At 39.6% G+C, this 18552-nt stretch overlaps 1 protein-coding gene across 2 annotated transcripts in view; it reads right to left on the reverse strand.

The window, feature by feature from the left end:
- Positions 1–18552, reverse strand: part of tspear (thrombospondin-type laminin G domain and EAR repeats) — a 57299-nt gene that overhangs the window by 32882 nt on the left and 5865 nt on the right. The gene's annotated exons all lie outside the window — the stretch shown is intronic.

Genomic DNA, 18552 nt, shown 5'->3' on the forward strand with positions numbered 1-18552 from the left:
ATTGCAATTTTTAACTTAATACATTTCTTTAGCAAACATATGTTTCGACACACAAACATTCATCCCTGATGAAAGTTCCTGGAGGAACTGAAACGTGGGACCATTAAAGAACCTCACTTTTTTATAAGCCATTTGACGTCTCCGGTGTGAAATTTCCTGCGAGTGCCGTTCTCCTCTGCTTTTCTATACATCGTCCAGGCACCCAGGTAGCGTCTAAGACTTTTGGTGTGCAGCTTAAGAACTGTTTGTATATATATATGTAGCCCACTTTAGAATGATTCTTGTGCTGCTACCTGCTGATAACTTTGCTTTGGCGCTACAGGAGTCCTGAGCCCCCGCTTACTATGGGGGTTAACAAGGATTTCTCCCTGAAAGGCGTGCCTCCACCCAGGGATGGTGTTGTGGAACTATAATCCACCCCCTGGGAACTTAACAGTCTCTAGTACCTCTGCCTGGGATCCACACACAGCCCCCAGTACCTTGCCCCTCCCTGGGGTAGTTGCTTACCGGCAGGTAGGTGATCCTTGTGGCAGGAAAGAGTCAGATACACACGGAGTATGATGAATTAGATGAATCAGTTTATTAGGGCAGGACCTCTCCAGGAGTGGCACATATTATTTCACACAGCATGCAGGGCTTTATCTCCTCACTACTCATTGAGAGCTTTCTCCTGTTGGGCAACTCAGGGTACTCACGCCAAGTGTCTCCTTCTAGACAGAAGGCACCCCCTCTTGGGGTCCTTCCCGGTACTCACGCTAGGCAGCCTCACCACAGGCAGCCCACCCCGGTACTCACGCCTAAGTCCCCTCAGATCCAGCCTCCTTGGGTTAGCGGTGACCTTGTCCACCTACCTAACCACTTATGGCCCTGCACTCCGGCTGATGTAATGCCGGGAGGTCTTAACCTCACTTCCACTCCTGGAGGGGCAATGTCCACCCATTCTAAACTCCTGGTGTCCTACATATTACTCCTAGAGCAATCTATTATAGAACTTCTAACACTAAGCTGTACCTGGGGTACTCCTTACTGGAGCAGTCCCCAAAATGTCTGACCAACACCACATGGCTGCATCCCCTTATATGGGCCTATGCACCACCCTGTGGCCATATCCCTAACTGCAGGTATACACCCTATTAACTATTTAGCAACCCAGTCATCCCAGTGTCCCTGTTTCCCAGCACCACCCTGTGGCCTGTCCTAGGGGTTCCTGTCCTAAGGGCCCATTTTTGGTAAACCCCTACATATATATATACAGTGAGGAACACAAGTATTTGAATACCCTGCAATTTAGCAAGTTCCCCTACTTAGAAATCACGGAGGGGTCTGAAATTCACATTGTAGGTGCATTCCCACTGTGAGAGACAAATGTAAATGCAATTCACACATATTGTGATAGTAGTTCTCTTAATGGAGCACCAGATGAAACCTATTGTTTTATATTTGTATTATATTTTATTTAATCTTAGAATACAGTGTAAGTAATACACTCACAAACATCTTAATGAAATCCCTTTCAGCACTCCAACTGCTGCTCTGTAAACCCAAATCTATGCCTTTGGGTTATGGCTTACTTTATTAGAAGAGTTGGCTCCCATCATTATTTCTCCTATAGCTCTAGGTTATTTGCTCATTGCTTTTTGGTACTAAAAGGAACAGATAAAACACATAAAGATGATGCTCCATGTGTGCTTAATACATTCATAGAATTGATACATAATGCATAAAATCAATATATGAATACATGTACACAATATATAACTTACACAATGCTTTGTATATTGATTCTGCTCTGATAAATGCTCCATAAATGCTGCTTCTATTGGACATACACCCAGTCTACAACCTACAGGAATGTTCTATGATGAATGAGTTCTATGATGCAGGCCCAGTCATGGTGGAATCTATCTTGATCTAACCACTGAAAGCTATTTTGATCAGACAATAATGAAGCGCTTATTCTGCCGAGCCTTGTTAATGAGTCTTCCTTTCTGGTTTCCAGTATTTTAGCTTTTCTTAGGGGTTCTTCACATATCTATTTTAGGAGGTGGGGAATATTATCTAGACTTCAAGAGAAATGTCCTTTTAGAAGCAGGATCCTTTGAAGAGACTCAGCTAGGGCAAGCATGGAAAAGGAAACCTAATATGTCTCACAGGCTGGTTATAACGTCTAAAAAATATCTTTACTTGCTATCTTCAGAATCCTTACATAGGCAGACTAAAAAGAAATAGCAACATAATATGTTTCAAACCTCAAAGCTTACTAACCTTGTCTTCCTTAAGCAATAAAAAAAAACTAGATTCTATCTACAGAACAGTTTGTCATGCAATAAAAAAGCTGGATATAACTATTATTTGGTTTCCAGGCTGCAAGAGCTAATGCTTTATCAGTGTGATATACATAGATATAATATTATATATTATATTATATATGGATATAAAAGTTGATTTTATAACCCAATTTCCATTTTATTATAAAATAAAGCATTTACTTAAAAGACCTAAATATAAATGGTTACACAGTGGGTATATTTTACCAGCGTATAAAAAACAACATTGCAATACAAACATTGCCAGCAGGTACAGTACACTGTGTAAAAATCATGATTAATTATAAAACTGTGTGATTATTTTATGCTAATTCTGGCATATAAAGAGGTGTAAGCTTATAAAATAAAGCAACGGCTCTTTACGTTGCATTATAAAGCACTTTGGATGCCAAAAAGTCTTAAATGCCTGAATGTGACCCATAGAATTTAATGAGTTAGATCAGCTCTACAGTGCTATGAAATTATGGGGTAAATCTAGGCCTTACGCTGACATACAGGTAAGGGATCCCTTATCCGAAAACCCAATATCCAGAAAGCTCCGAATTATGGAAAGCCTGTCTCCCATACACTTAATTTTAATCAAATAATTCAGATTTTAAAAATTGATTTTTTCTTTGTAAAGATAAAACAGTGCTTTGTATTTGATCCCGACTACGATATATTTAATCCTTATGGGAAGCAAAACAATCCTATTGGGTTTAATTAGTGTTTTATTGATTTTTTAGTTGACTTAAGGTATGGAGATCCAAATTACGGAAAGACCCCTTATCCGGAATACCCTTAGTCCCAAACATTCTGGATAACGGGTCCTATACCTGTATATATATGCTAGTTTAATGATTATAAGGGATTGTTTCTGTGATTGTGATTTATGGCCCTGAGTGACCACACTATTATATTATAGAGCAGCAAAAACAGTTTTAAAGGAGAACTAAACCCTAAAAACCCTCTCAAATAAGCTAATGCTATGGGGCTGACTAATACATTCTGATGCAGAGGTTTTAGAGCTGCCATGTAACATGAATTGGAATAAATTTCTAATTAGCCTTGTATTATGTCATTTATATTCTATGTATAAAGTATATCGTGTGTCGGTCCCTAAGCTCAGTCCATAAGCTTAATAGAGATGGAAAGTACAGGGCTCTACTATGGCTTATTGCCTTAGGCACTCTCTAGCTTGTACGTCTAAAAGCAAAAGTGTGTTGCAGGGGATACCCATTGCCTTCTACCACTTTGCCAGCTACATTTAGAGTAAACCACCATTTGAACTTTAATAACTTTAAGTAAAAAATATCAGTGTTACTGCAGTTTGTATGTTGCAAGAGTTCATATAGAAAGATAATAGCCAGTCTGCCACCACTTATGGTGTCCCATGTCACCACACAAGTGAAAAATATGTGCCATAAATTGTGTGGGTTGAGGAAAATGTAATTTATAGTAAAACGCTATACAGTATGCTGTATTTTGTCTCTTATTTCTGCCAGTCAGACTGCAAAACTAATATAAATAAATGTTGTCATAGTTATATGTAAGGAAACAGAATACAGTTGCCACACTAACAATATTTACAATGCCTCACTGAGGGAAGTTATGAAATAAAAGGCACAACATTTTCCCAGGAGCAGTAACCCATAGCAACCAATCAGCAGGTAGATTTTACTGGTCACCTGTTTAAAAGCACACATCTTATCGGTTGCCATGGGTTTCTGCAAACTTAGTGCCTTTTATTACATATAGGGGATAGTGTGCAAAAGTAAAAAGCTACAAAACTATGTTTACTGTTTTTTAACTGTGCCCACTGTGTGGTGGGGTCCCTTACACCTTATCCCTTGTGCGTCATTCTGAGGTGCAATGTAGGAGCAGCAGTCCTGGTTTTTTTTCGCTCAGTGCAGGGTGCAAGAATCAAGGGTCCCCCTTGACCCCTTATGACTGGCCTTTTATCAAAATAACATGACCAAGAGACTAACAAAGTGTCCCTCCTTGCCTAGTAATAAACTCAGGGGACATAATACATTAAAGGTAAAATTAGCAGCCCCCATTCCACACTCTGTAGTAAGAATGTGGGTTGATATTATTATCCTGTTAAAGAAGGCTGGCTGCAGCTGATGATACATTCTAATGGACCAACATATGGTAGTTAATGTGTTCAAATGCTTTTAAAATCTCAAATATCTTTCACTTCAAAGGCTCTTATTATATCATTTTAATGCATTAGAAGGTAATGCCACCTACAGCTGACATAGTTTGGGCATTTATTAACCTTGCACTTGTCTAGACTGAGTCACAATGAAAAACTCTCAGTGCCAAACGTTAGCGTTTTCTGGCCCTAGTTTTCCTTGGAAGGGTAGTTTATCATATGATTAAGTTGTTCTTTCTAGAATGAAATATTGGGCTGGCCACAGTGCCCAGGTAATATTATCAATGGCTGAATATAACTTCCTTACTGGGTGCAGACATTATCTACTATTGCACTGCAGAATTTGAAGGAATACTGTCAGGGGGAAACGTTTTTTTCCAGACCCATCAGTTAATAGAGCTTCTCCAGAAGAATTCTGGATAATTCTGAATAGCACTAAGTCACGCTACAAAGTCACAACACACTACAAAGTCACACAACAAAGTTCCATTATAGTGACTACATAAAGATTATTAGTAGAGAAGCTGTTTAGAGCAAGTTTAATAAAACACTACCTATGTGATGGGTTGTTTAACCTCTGGGAGGTTTCCATGCTGTTCATGGCTGTGAGGCTACACTATTCAGGGATGCTGTAAGATGTTGAAGAAACTCAAGGACAAACCCACATTAGCCACAATTTGAGGGAAGGTTGTGTGTTGCCAAAGTACAAATATTTTTAGCCTATAGTGCCTTGCATTATGTATTCTGGTAGTGAAGCTATGAATGTAGGCAACCATGAAAAGACAAAAAAATAACAAGTGTGCAGCACTTTGTTCACACTAACCCTTCTGATCCAACTCTACTTTCTGTATTAAAAACTGGATCTGGTTGGAGTGAATCTTCGTAGGGGTTCTTACATCCCCTGACATTAATGGGGTTTGATGAGTGTACCAAGAATGCTATTGGGTACTGCACCCACAGAATGTGAATATACCAGTTGCACTATCCAGGTTCATTTTACTTGACTGCAGTCACACTAAAATAAGATTTATTGGGGTGTTCTAGGAATATGCCTGAGAAACGGTTTTAGTAGAGCTTGTGTTTCACACTGATTAATAGAATTAATTAGGGATGCACCAAATCCAGGATTCAGTTCAGGATTTAGCCAAGATTCTGCCTTTTTAGCCAGGATTCGGGTGAATCCACGGTCCAGGCCAAACCGAATCGCGTGACTTTTTGTCACGTGAACACGGAAGTTGAAAAGTTTTTACCGCCCATGAATCACGCCGATATTTAACCCTTCCTAAACCTAATTAGTATATGCTTATTAGGATTTGGATTCAGTTTAGTATTCGGCCGAATCCTTTATGAAGGTTTCAGGGGTTCGATTGAATCCAAATAGTGGATTTAGTGCATACAAATAATACAGCTCTGCATGAGCTTAGACTGTAAGCTCCTCAGGAAAGGGCGTTTCTCAGTAACATTTTTGGCACTGGGCTGAGATTTTTCTTATCTTTGAGATATTAGCCATAAAAGCAGATCTGTTTCTAGGGATGCAAGAACCCTAACTAGCAATAGGTGTATAGGTGTGAAACATATATGCTTTCTAAGGATTTTGCTGCAGGGCTCCAGAATGTCTAGGTATTATACTATAGCCATTTTTATAGACATGTTCGGTGCTTTTTAGCCGCTGAAATTGCTGAAACTGGAGAGTTGCTGAACAAAAAGTGAAATAATTGAAAATCTAAGAAATAAAAAAAGAGGACCAATTGCAAATTGTCTAAGAGTGGGTAAACAGTCAGAACTGCCTATATTGCCTCCCAATAATGTAGGGGGCTTCAGGCTTCTCTGCCAGTTAAAATACACTGTGAAAAAACTGTCCCATGTGCCATTAGCCTTAGTTAGCTTGTACAGTAAAGGATTTACTGAAATACACATAGTATGCACTTGTAAATAATGGTATATTGACTTATATGAACAATAACTCCAGAACATAAAAACATTATACTGTGAGGGGCAGAAGTGGTGGCAGGTAAAATACATTAAATACAGTGAGAAGCACCATAAACATTAAATACAATAAGAGGCTAGGATTTCTGACACCCCAGACCCCCTTACCCTTGCAAAAAGCAGGTTTCCTAAAGGCCAGAGAAGATTTGTGCATTGTAGAGATCAAAATGAGTTCAGAAATCATTTGTGTTGCTAAACATGCTCACATGCCCGACCCATGCCCCACCTAGACATGAGTATATATAGCAGGAGAAACTGTTTGCTATAATGAGACTTGGGTCATTTTGACAGTAGGAGAAGGAGAAACAATAGGTTACCTGAGAGCAGTTCTAATGTGTAGCGCTGGCTCTGAAGCTCAGAGTCAGGCACAATGCACTGAGATGGCGCCTACACACCAATTTTACAGCTAAAAAATACATTTGTTGATTCAAGACTACATTTTAAATGGTAGAGTGAATTATTAGGTTTGTTAACAGTGTAATTTAGAAATAAAAAGTACACCATAAATATCATGACAAAATCATTTTTACAGATCTACAGTTAGTTAGTACAGGTATGGGATCTGTTATCCAGTTTTCTGAATAAGGGAGCTTTCCGTAATTTGGAACTTCATACAAAAAGTAGTTATTGGAGTCCATGGGAGATTGCCTTCCCGTGATTCGGAGCTATCTGGATAAACGGTTTCCAGATAATGGATCCCATAACTGTATAGGTATTGGTAATATATAGTTATATTTGTGACTGTATAGATGGTCTGTATATGTATATATTTACACTGGAGTTTATTTGGAAGGGTTGAACTTGATGGACTTTTTTCAACCCAACTTAACTATGTAACTATCTCCATGGTTTTTGGAAACAGACATATTTTTCTTTGAACAGTTAAAATCTTTCTTTGATGCAGTCCTTTTTCATCTAAACCTTTTGTACCCTGAGGTAAATTAGGAAAAAAAGATTGTTATTTTGGATTTGTCATTACAGCTTATGGTGCAAGTAGCATATTCTTGCCATAACAATAAGTGGGAAATCTCTGTAGACTCATTATATTAAATGGGACAGAGTTACTGTGCTCACTAAATATTTGTCTCTCATTTTCAGTGATTCAGTTATTCAGTGATTATTCATGGAGATTCCCAATGACTAGAATTGCAGGCAGTCTATGATGTTTCTCTGTTTTCATGTTGCAAAAGTATTTCTACGGCATCCCTGCCCAATGAAAATCTATTTTATTATGTGATATAGACATATCCCACTGATCAAAAACAGTTTACAGTTCGAGGGTTAGATAATGAACTTGACAGGGAAGATATCCCAGTTCTATTTTATTCACTAGCCCAGGAATTATAGTGGGCAAAACAGACAATCTAGACAAATGCATTAAGTAAAAAATGGCAAAACATTGAATAACAATATCTTAAGTGCCAAGTGATTAGACACCATTAGAAAAAAGCAACAACCACCATGGGCATATAGGCACTCAGGAAACTCCACAGGGGGTTACAAAAAATGTAACCATAAAAAAGACTTTATTTAAAGTTACAATAAAACATCTCCATTAGAAACCCACTTTCCCTTCTTAGGCCCCATTCCTCAGGAACACTGATCTCCTGTCCTATAAAATTACCTAGAGATCCCTAAATGAACTAATACAAATTAAGTAATTGGGAAAAAGATTTCTTTGCAGTATTTTGCCTCATTGCAGGAATCTGGCTCTTTATTAATTACCAACAATGCATGCTCCTGATTTGTGTTTAACCATTGATTTATGGCAACCAAAAACACTTGCAAATGATGATCCTTTTACTATCTGCACAGCATATGTATCTCTCTAAATCTAGTTCATTTATGCCAATGAATTGCCCCAAACTAATAACTGGGCCAAACTGAAACCATTTTGCTGCACTTATTCAGAGTTATCCAAGAGACCAGGCTTAGGGCTGGTCAGTGCATTTTTGCCATTCTGCATGTGGAGAAGTAAGTATCTGTTAATTTATGGTTAGACATTAAAGAACTGTTCTATTTGTCAAGAAAATGGGTTTTTATGAAGAGCAGCCACACATAGGAAGAATAATTGTTTGGGGCAGTTTTTACAGCTCCGGCTAGGGCCCTGGATCCACTGAAACTAGCCTTAAAGATGGAGTGTACAAATACATTCTTGACAATTTCACGTTTCCTATATTGTGGCAACATACCCAGCTCTGTTTCAGCGTTGTGGCTGAATAAAAATCACATCACACCAACAATGGCCAAGAATTTATTGGTAAGTCTTCCCAGAAGAGTAGAAATTATGACGGTAAAGAAAGGAGCAATTTCAAAGTAATACCCTTGGTTTCTGAATGACTTCTTGAACAGGCATATAGAGTAATAAGTACCATAGACTTCCCTGTGTCAAAGCCTAATGTCTTGAGTTCCCCACCCTTAAGTGTTTAAAAAAACAGAAAGAAAAGAGAAAAGTATAAATGTTTCTATTATATTTATAAATATATCATAAATATAAATATATTTTTTTCTAAAGCAAAGGCAACTGTTAGTATCATATAATTCAGGTGTGTCCATAGAAATTTTGCTAGTGTCATAACTTGTGCACAGGCACAACGGTACAGCTTAGTATTTCTAAATACAGTGGCTTGCAAAAGTATTCGGCCCCCTTGAACTTTTCCACATTTTGTCACATTACAGCAACAAACATGAATCAGTTTTAATGGAATTCCACGTGAAAGACCAATACAAAGTGGTGTACACGTGAGAAGTGGAACAAAAATCATACATGATTCCAAACATTTTTTGCAAATAAATAACTGCAAAGTGGGGTGTGCGTAATTATTCAGCCCCCTGAGTCAATACTTTGTAGAACCACCTTTTGCTGCAATTACAGCTGTCAGGCTTTTAGGGTATGTCTCTACCAGCTTTGCACATCTAGAGACTGAAATCCTTGCCCATTCTTCTTTGCAAAACAGCTCCAGCTCAGTCAGATTAGATGGACAGCGTTTGTGAACAGAAGTTTTTAGATCTTGCCACAGATTCTCGATTGGATTTAGATCTGGACTTTGACTGGGCCATTCTAACACATGGATATGTTTTGTTTTAAACCATTCCATTGTTGCCCTGGCTTTATGTTTAGGGTCGTTGTCCTGCTGGAAGGTGAACCTCCGCCCCAGTCTCAAGTCTTTTGCAGACTCCAAGAGGTTTTCTTCCAAGATTGCCCTGTATTTGGCTCCATCCATCTTCCCATCAACTCTGACCAGCTTCCCTGTCCCTGCTGAAAAGAAGCACCCCCAGAGCATGATGCTGCCACCACCATATTTGACAGTGGGGATGGTGTGTTCAGAGTGATGTGCAGTGTTAGTTTTCCGCCACACATAACGTTTTGCATTGTGGCCAAAAAGTTCCATTTTGGTCTCATCTGACCAGAGCACCTTCTTCCACATGTTTGCTGTGTCCCCCACATGGCTTGTGGCAAACTGCAAACGAGACTTCTTATGGTTTTCTGTTAACAATGGCTTTCTTCTTGCCACTCTTCCATAAAGGCCAACTTTGTGCAGTGCACAACTAATAGTTGTCCTATGGACAGATTCCCCCACCTGAGCTGTAGATCTCTGCAGCTCCCCCAGAGTCACCATGGGCCTCTTGGCTGCATTTCTGATCAGCGCTCTCCTTGTTCGGCCTGTGAGTTTAGGTGGACGGCCTTGTCTTGGTAGGTTTACAGTTGTGCCATACTCCTTCCATTTCTGAATGATTGCTTGAACAGTGCTCCGTGGGATGTTCAAGGCTTTGGAAATCTTTTTGTAGCCTAAGCCTGCTTTAAATTTCTCAATAACTTTATCCCTGACCTGTCTGGTGTGTTCTTTGGACTTCATGGTGTTGTTGCTCCCAATATTCTCTTAGACAACCTCTGAGGCCATCACAGAGCAGCTGTATTTGTACTGACATTAGATTACACACAGGGGCACTCTATTTAGTCATTAGCACTCATCAGGCAATGTCTATGGGCAACTGACTGCACTCAGACCAAAGGGGGCTGAATAATTACGCACACCCCACTTTGCAGTTATTTATTTGTAAAAAATGTTTGGAATCATGTATGATTTTCGTTCCACTTCTCACGTGTACACCACTTTGTATTGGTCTTTCACATGGAATTCCAATAAAATTGATTCATGTTTGTGGCTGTAATGTGACAAAATGTGGAAAAGTTCAAGGGGGCCGAATACTTTTGCAAGCCACTGTATTTACCACCATATGTAATAAAAGGCACTAAATTTGCCCAGGAGCAGCAACCTATAGCAACCATTAAGTTGTTTGCTTATAACAGGTAACCTTAAATGGTTGTTATGGGTTACAGCTCCTGCTCAAACTTATTGCCATTTATTACATAACCCCAAATGTGTTTTTGCTTAAAATGAAATAAATCCCTGCAGCATTAGTTGAACCATAGGAATTGTAGTTTTGCATCTTGAGAAATGCTAATGGGGAATTCCTGCATCATATCTTAGAAACTGTTAATACATTTTAAATGGGTTGGGACATTATTCTTCAAAATACATAGCTTGTGTTAAACATAATACATTACAGAGTTCAGAGTTGTGTAGGTTTGTAATCTGGAGACCTGTTATCCAGAAAACTACAAATTAGGGGAACCTATTGGGTTTATTTAATGTTTAAATTATTTGTTAATAGACTTAAGGTATGAAGATCCAAATTACAAAAAGACCCCTTATTTAGAAAACCCTATGCCCCAAGCCTTCTGGATAAAAGGCTCCATACCTGTAGTTCCAGAGTTAGACAAATGCAGATTTAAAAATGCAGCTATTACTTTAGATTTGAACTAGGGTGGGAAATGATTATTATGGTGCATGTAATTATACATGGCTAACATAATATTGCTATGATCATCAGTGCAGCTGAAATAAATAGAATGATAAAAATATAAAAACCATGAAACCACAGGCATTTTCCTTTTGCTATGTCTCTCACTCAATATTACACGATTCATTTAGCTATAGTTCCTTTGCCACAGATCCCCAAAGAGTCTTGGTACAGTTCAGTCACTGGGGTTACTGAGACAACAAGACAAAGTTATTCTTGCAAACCGTCAAGTCTCTCGAATACAACGTTAAACAGAAATTTGATGGATATTTACGATCATGACTGTTATATATATTTACTAACATTAAACTATTTAATTCATCAAAGCTCACTAGTCAGAGCATCTTACATGCATGTCTGTACCTAATACTAATGTGATGGCAGTAACCCAAGAACAGAGCGAAAACCATTTTTTACTTTAACAAGTTGAAATGAAATGCTTTGATTGTTAATCTAGTGACTGCTAGAGGGCAAGCACAACACATGCTCCAATTTTACTTGTTTTTCTGTGAATATCCTAGGGGCTTTGGCACAACAATATAAAATAAGCAGCCACACGATGAAAGTCGTGCTCAATAGGCTAACACTAATGCACACATATTTTTTTACAAAGAAATCGTGCCTTTTTATACACAACAAATTTTTGTGTAATAAAATGACATTTGTGCAAATGTTTAGCGGTGTTTGCAATGTAAGACTGTTCACTTATTGAGGTTTAAAACCTGCTTGAAGATGGTGGAATCATGACTGGGACTTTTTTCATTAAGAAGTTTTATTACATTCACTTTGCACATACCCAAACAAAAACATTTGCGATCACAAACCTTCTGTTGCAAGAAACATGCCCAGATTTGTGGCGAGGCCACAAAGGCCCAGGCCTAGGGCTCCATGAATTTAGGGACATCATGCCACACTTACAATTTAGGGACATCAACCACACTTACAATTTCTCACATTTGGAGCACTGGGGACGGGACGCACAGTGTGCTATCCTGGGGAGGGGGGAACCGGAGATTGGGCGCCGCCTCTGGAAGCATTCAACAGAAATCTGGCGCTACTGACATATGCAAAGTGTTTACTAACAGGTTTTTTTTGTCGCACAAATGCTAAATTTGTCGCAAAGCCTCATTTTGGTCCCATTGCAAACATTTTTTCCGTTAGCAATTGTAGGAGATCAGACAACTCTTTCTCCTGTTTCTCTGTCTGTGACATCATCCAGCCTGGCTACAGACTGGGAAGAAACCCGATTGGCTGGATGCCCCAGTGCACTGTTGGGAGAGAAAGGTGTGCCTAGGTTTGGAGCCAAAAATCAGGGGTGGGCCCAACAGTTTATAAAGGGAGCCCCTGTTGTTTTGCCAGACAGAGAGACCATCCAGGATGGAGTGAGAGTGTAAAGGTTGAGGGGAGCTCTGCTTAGCATTTGGAGAGCCAGCCTGTAAGGAGAGATCTGCTACACTTCGGTTAGATGCCTTTACCCCCTGCGGGTCCCCAGTGAGTGATCCATCTAAGGGAAGGTATGGAAATACTCTGTGTGTGTCCCCTGTGTGAGGACAGGTGTTTTTTGTGGCCTGCTACGTGGGAGCAACTGCCTATTCCAAAGGGAGAGGTACTTTGGGGCAGGTAGCGCAACCTGAGGAAACCAAAGAGCTCTGGGGAAAAGGACTTTGCCAGGAGTGAACTGGGAAAGGGTATTTCTTCCAGGAGTGGGTTGTGGACTGAGCCAGTAGTGGCTAAAACCACACAGACTTCCCAAAGCAGGGTTTAATAATGTTTGCATGTTTTAGTTATTTCATTTTCACACTTCTATTTATAAACTTTATATTTGCTGCAAACTGTGTGAGATTATTTTCCTAGTGGAAATCCCCTTGAGATGTGCTCCTCAGTGTCCACTAGGTGGCGGCACTGCGCTAAAATCCAAGTTCCCAGTACCTTTCACTATTGCAAAGGGAACCAATTCTCCTGTGTAAACAAGTATACAGCCCAAAAGAAGTGAGTGTGCCAAGAAAGGGTTACACAATAGATACTACATTCCCCCATTAAAGTTTATTAAAATATTGTTGTGCAGCCACCATTAATGATTACGCGTGGATATGCCCCAAATGTGCTCATTTGGTTGAGATGTCAGCTTCTGCTTCTTATGTCACAATTGCTGTCTGATTTAGTAGTTATAAAATCACTCATCTATCATATAGAATAATGTACCTTTTTATGTATCCCTTATCCAGAAACCATTATCTGGAAAGCTCAGAACTACGGGAAGCCCATCTCCCATTGTCTATTTTTAGCAAATAATTCAGATTTTCAAAAATTCTTCAAAAGGTGGTACTTGATGATACTTGACGGTAACTAAGCTGCATGAATCCATACTGGTGGTAAAACAATCCTAATGACTTTCTTTGTTTCTTTGTTTATATTTTTTAGCAGACTTAAGCTACAGTTATTCAAATTACAAGGATGCCCCAGGTGCCGAGCAGTACGGATATAGGACATTGATTTTCAGTCTGATATCCTTTAGCTGTTGCTGGACTACAACTCCAAGTATCCTTTAAAAAGTTCATGAGTTGCAGCTAGATGATTTTAGGTTGGATATATTGCCTTAGGGGTCTAGTGATCTTTATAAAGGCATGATAACACATTGTCAATTGTTTACAAAGACTTGTTTTACTGCAAAATACAGTGCTTACAGAAATCTCTATTTGTGTTATAAGAAAAAATTCCCCTGCTAGTAAACGCCTGTATTGTTTAAACATGTAATTCTCTGTATTGTTCACACCCTGCATTGTAAGCATTGACTGTAAGCCCCCATATTGTTCACTTGTTCACGCCACACCTGTAGGAACAGTGCCAGCATTGTGTCACTGTATGTACTGTATGGCACACACAGGCAACATAGGACAGACAGAGTATGGCACACACAGGCAGCCTAGGGCAGACAGAGTATGGCACACACAGGCAGCATAGGGCAGGCAGAGTATGGCACACACAGGCAGTATAGGGCAGGCAGAGTATGGCACACACAGGCAGTATAGGGCAGGCAGAGTATGGCACACACAGGCAGGGTAGGATAGGCATATCATGGCACACATAGGCAGCATAGGGCATGGAGAGTATGGCACACACAGGCAGCATAGGGCAGGCAGAGTATGGCACACATAGGCAGCATAGGGCAGGGAGAGTATGGCACACACAGACAGCATAGGGCAGGCAGAGTATGGCACACAGGCAGTATAGGGCAGGCAGAGTACTGCCTGTATGTTTCATATGTACATACATGCCTTCCCTATGTTGCCTGTGTATGGATAAAGCAGTCTCTATTCCTAGCATAATTTTCCTCAATTCTGGAAGCACAAAATGGTATGCAGGGTGGTGAACACAGTGCATTTAGGCACAAGTTGTGACTGCCATGCAGGTGGTAGCATATGGGTAGCATATCGATTTCTTGCCCAGCACAGCAAATTAACTGTTTTTTAATTAGAAAGCACATTTATTAAGTTTTTTTTTAGATGTACCTTTTAATGTACACCATTCCTTGTTAACATAACATAACTTAATACAGGGTTTAAAAATAACATGGACTTTCAGCAGCATCTCAGCCGTGCTGTGGAATAAATTCAGGGCAGGTGCGCGATGCAGCAAAGAGGACAGTAGCCTAGGGCAACGTATCTGTAAAGGAAATAAATGATTCATATATGAAAGCTGTGTACAGTGCTGTGCTATGTTAATATGTTGTATAGGCATATATATCTGACATATAGATAAAGGATATTGGAAGGAATAAAAATAGAATATTAGAAGGAGGCAAGATAAGGAAGAAATAAAGCAAAAAAATGAGAATGATTAGATAAATCAGGATATGGAACATGAGACAATAATGAAGAAATGTAGGTTGGAAGAATGAGAAAAGTAAGAACAGAGACGTCATCTCTAAGCATCCTTAGTTGTGGCTGAGTGGCTGGATGAGGAAAGATGTGGTTCTGAAACAAACTGGGACCAAGCTTTGGAAGACAAAAAATTAAATGTGGAAAAATAATCTAAATATATTTTCTGCTTCAATTTTACCTCAAAGCATTACCGTACTTTTCCTAATTCTGTCCTCCCTCTAAAGTCACATGCTGGCTTTAATCAGTCACAGCTTTACTTCAGTGCCAGGCATACTTGGCTAGGCTGCAGTATCATTTGTGGTCACGTTGTGGTGATCTGTTTGCAGTGGCGTACATATAGAGGAAGCAGACCCTGCAGCTGCTGGGGAAACCAGGGAACAGGGGGGCCTGGACCATGGGTCTGCTTCCTCTATGGCAGGAAAAAGCTCCCTCGTCTCCAGCAGCTCTCCTGATTGCAAGCAGGGAGGGAAGACACAGGCGGGCAGAAGATGCCGATGATGCGCAGATGGAAAAATTCCAAAGATTTTTTTGCGGGGGGACCCTGTGCACATTAGTTATGTCTGTTTGGGATATATTCCCATAGAACCTACACGCAACAGCCTAGTGAGGGGGTTATATCAAAGACACTGAGTGACATCAAGAGATGGAATTAATGAGCAAACTTCAAAAGCATATACCTTTTTTGTTGAATAAGTTACTTGGAGTTTTTGCTCCCATAATTCACTTGTTTGGAGCCTCCAAAGTGATGGGTCAGTTGTGTTTTATCGATCATTCAGCCCTCAGACCAATCATTAGATCACATGGCTGGTTTATATTTACCCTTTTTGGTGGACCACATCCATTGGTCAATCCAGTCATTGGCCAATGGAATCTAACTGCCAATCCAAATTATATCTGAACGTGCCCCAGTAGAGTGTTTTGACCACATACATGGGCCAATAGACTGGTCAAGAGTGGCAAAGGCACTATGGAGGATAGGGGGTGCACACTCTAAAATAAAAATAACTTTTATTTTGTATCCTTTTTTTCACCCTGATGAAGAACTTTAGTGAATTACTATGTAATTTTTTTTGCAATATTTTGGAGTGTGCCATTGCCTCTGTTTTATGTACATAAGGCTGATGCTCTGGGGGGGGATTAGTTACCTGCAGTTAATCTCAGCGACTGTGGGCAACTCATTTCCCCAAAATGCATTCCATAGGCAATAAAATGAATCACTGGTGGAAAGGCATACGTGTCACTTTGATTTCCGAAGTTGCGTGAAGCTTCCTGCAGGAGGGAACTTTAAACAACTTCAGAAAAACGAAGCAACGCATAGGCCTTTCCACTGGCGAAAGCAGAGATTTAACCATAGGTGACTATTCTGCCCATGGGGCATCAGCCTAAGAGTGGCTAAGAAAGCAGTCAATTTATAGGCACCATTAGAAAAGAAAAATTGTAATTACTATTTGAAAGCAGTATCTGTCCCTTTCTGTTCTTTGCTGCTGAGAATTTTTAGCTGCCAGAATCGAAAAAATCCCTCGAACTATTAATTGCTATATGCATTGGGGACAAAGCAATATTGAGGAAAAAGGAAATAGAATTTACAAAAAAAGAAAAGTCTATAAAATTCAATTTAGTGCAACATTTATAGAGGATATGTTGGATATAACTCAAAGAAAAGTCAGTCGGGTTTGAATAGCATGGGTATCATGTTAAATGTCAAATGCGTGTCTTCCTCATTGATGTCTGGGTGGCCTACTTAAGGCTGGCTAAGAGTGAAACACTTAAATCATCTTAAGCTTATCAGATTGTCCTGTGATGTTTGGCAGCAAATAACCACAACAGTGCAAATCTTTTTGGGGATTACTTTGCCTGTTTCTTTTACACAGCCTCACAAACCAGCCACTGTTCACATACTGCACTTTTGCATATCTTTGGATATATTCTATCTGCATATCCATTAATTCACAACTTGACCTCTCAGCATGCATGTCTTTCTGATTTATGCATCACAAATTAAGCTTCTCCCATACTATATACATTTTATTATGGCATATAGGAAGATTTGAATTACCCACGGGTGACCAATCACAAGAAAATACCTTTGTATTGCTGTCAGTGGGACACTTTAACGCTAAAATATATAAACTGAGTATCCACCAATAAATGCAGAAGAAGCCAGTTCCCTTAAACATATTCATATGCTGTAATGCCAAAGATTCCCACATCAGTGTAAAGGTATTTTTAGGAGATTTGTCGCCTACAGGTAGCAGATTTCCTGTGGGTGATGAATCTTCCCATGTGCCATTACCCTAAGTGATGTGATAAATTATTAGGAAGGTATTAAAAAAGCTGGAACAAATACATTACTCAAACTACAGAGAAAAGAATTAAAAGGAGGCAGAACAATATGCAGAGTGACATCTCATTGGAGACTTCACCTATATGTTAAAGGGGAACTCCACCCAAACACAACTTAAAGAACATGTCAACCCAAAAATATTTTTTTGCCTAATAAAAGAAAACATAATTCTAAGCAACTTCCAATGTGAAGTTATTTAAACATTACAGTGCTTTAAAGGAGAAGGAAAGGTAAAAACTAAGTAAGCTTTATCAGAAAGGTCTATGTAAATACAGCCATAAGCACTCACAGAAATGCTGCACTGACTTCTCTCAAAAAAGATTTCTTGTGTCTGTAATTCCTGTGCCACAGACACGCAGCTCTCTGTTTTCTCTCCTCTCCTGCTCCCCCCTCCCTCAAGAATGCTAAGAACTCACTCCCCCCCCCTTAGGAATGTGGATATGAGCCAATCAGCAGGTAGCTGACTCATAGGGGCTGATTTACTAAGACACGAATTCGAATCCGAATTGGAAAAATTCCGATTGGAAAACGAACATTTTGTGACTTTTTCGTATTTTTTGCGATTTTTTCGGCGCCTTTACGACTTTTCGGAAATTATCGCAACTTTTTCGTTACCAATACGATTTGCGCGAAAAAACGCGAGTTTTTCGTAGCCATTACGACTTGCGCGAAAAAACGCGAGTTTTTCGTAGCCATTCCGAAAGTTGCGCAAAATCTGGCGATTTTTTTGTAGCGTTACAACTTGTGCGAAAAGTCGCGATTTTTTCGTAGAGTTAAAACTTGCGCAAAACGTTGCGCCTTTTAAGTTTTAACGCTACGAAAAAGGCGCGACTTTTCACACAAGATTTAACGCTACGAAAAAATCGCCAGATTTTGCGCAACTTTCGGAATGGCTACGAAAAACTCGCTTTTTTTCGCGCAAATCGTATTGGTAACGAAAAAGTCGCGATAATTTCCGAAAAAAACGCAAAATACCGATCATTACGAAAAACCGCAATCGGACGCATT

This window comes from Xenopus tropicalis, chromosome 9 (assembly GCF_000004195.4).
Source record: "Xenopus tropicalis strain Nigerian chromosome 9, UCB_Xtro_10.0, whole genome shotgun sequence".
Lineage (NCBI taxonomy): Eukaryota > Metazoa > Chordata > Amphibia > Anura > Pipidae > Xenopus > Xenopus tropicalis.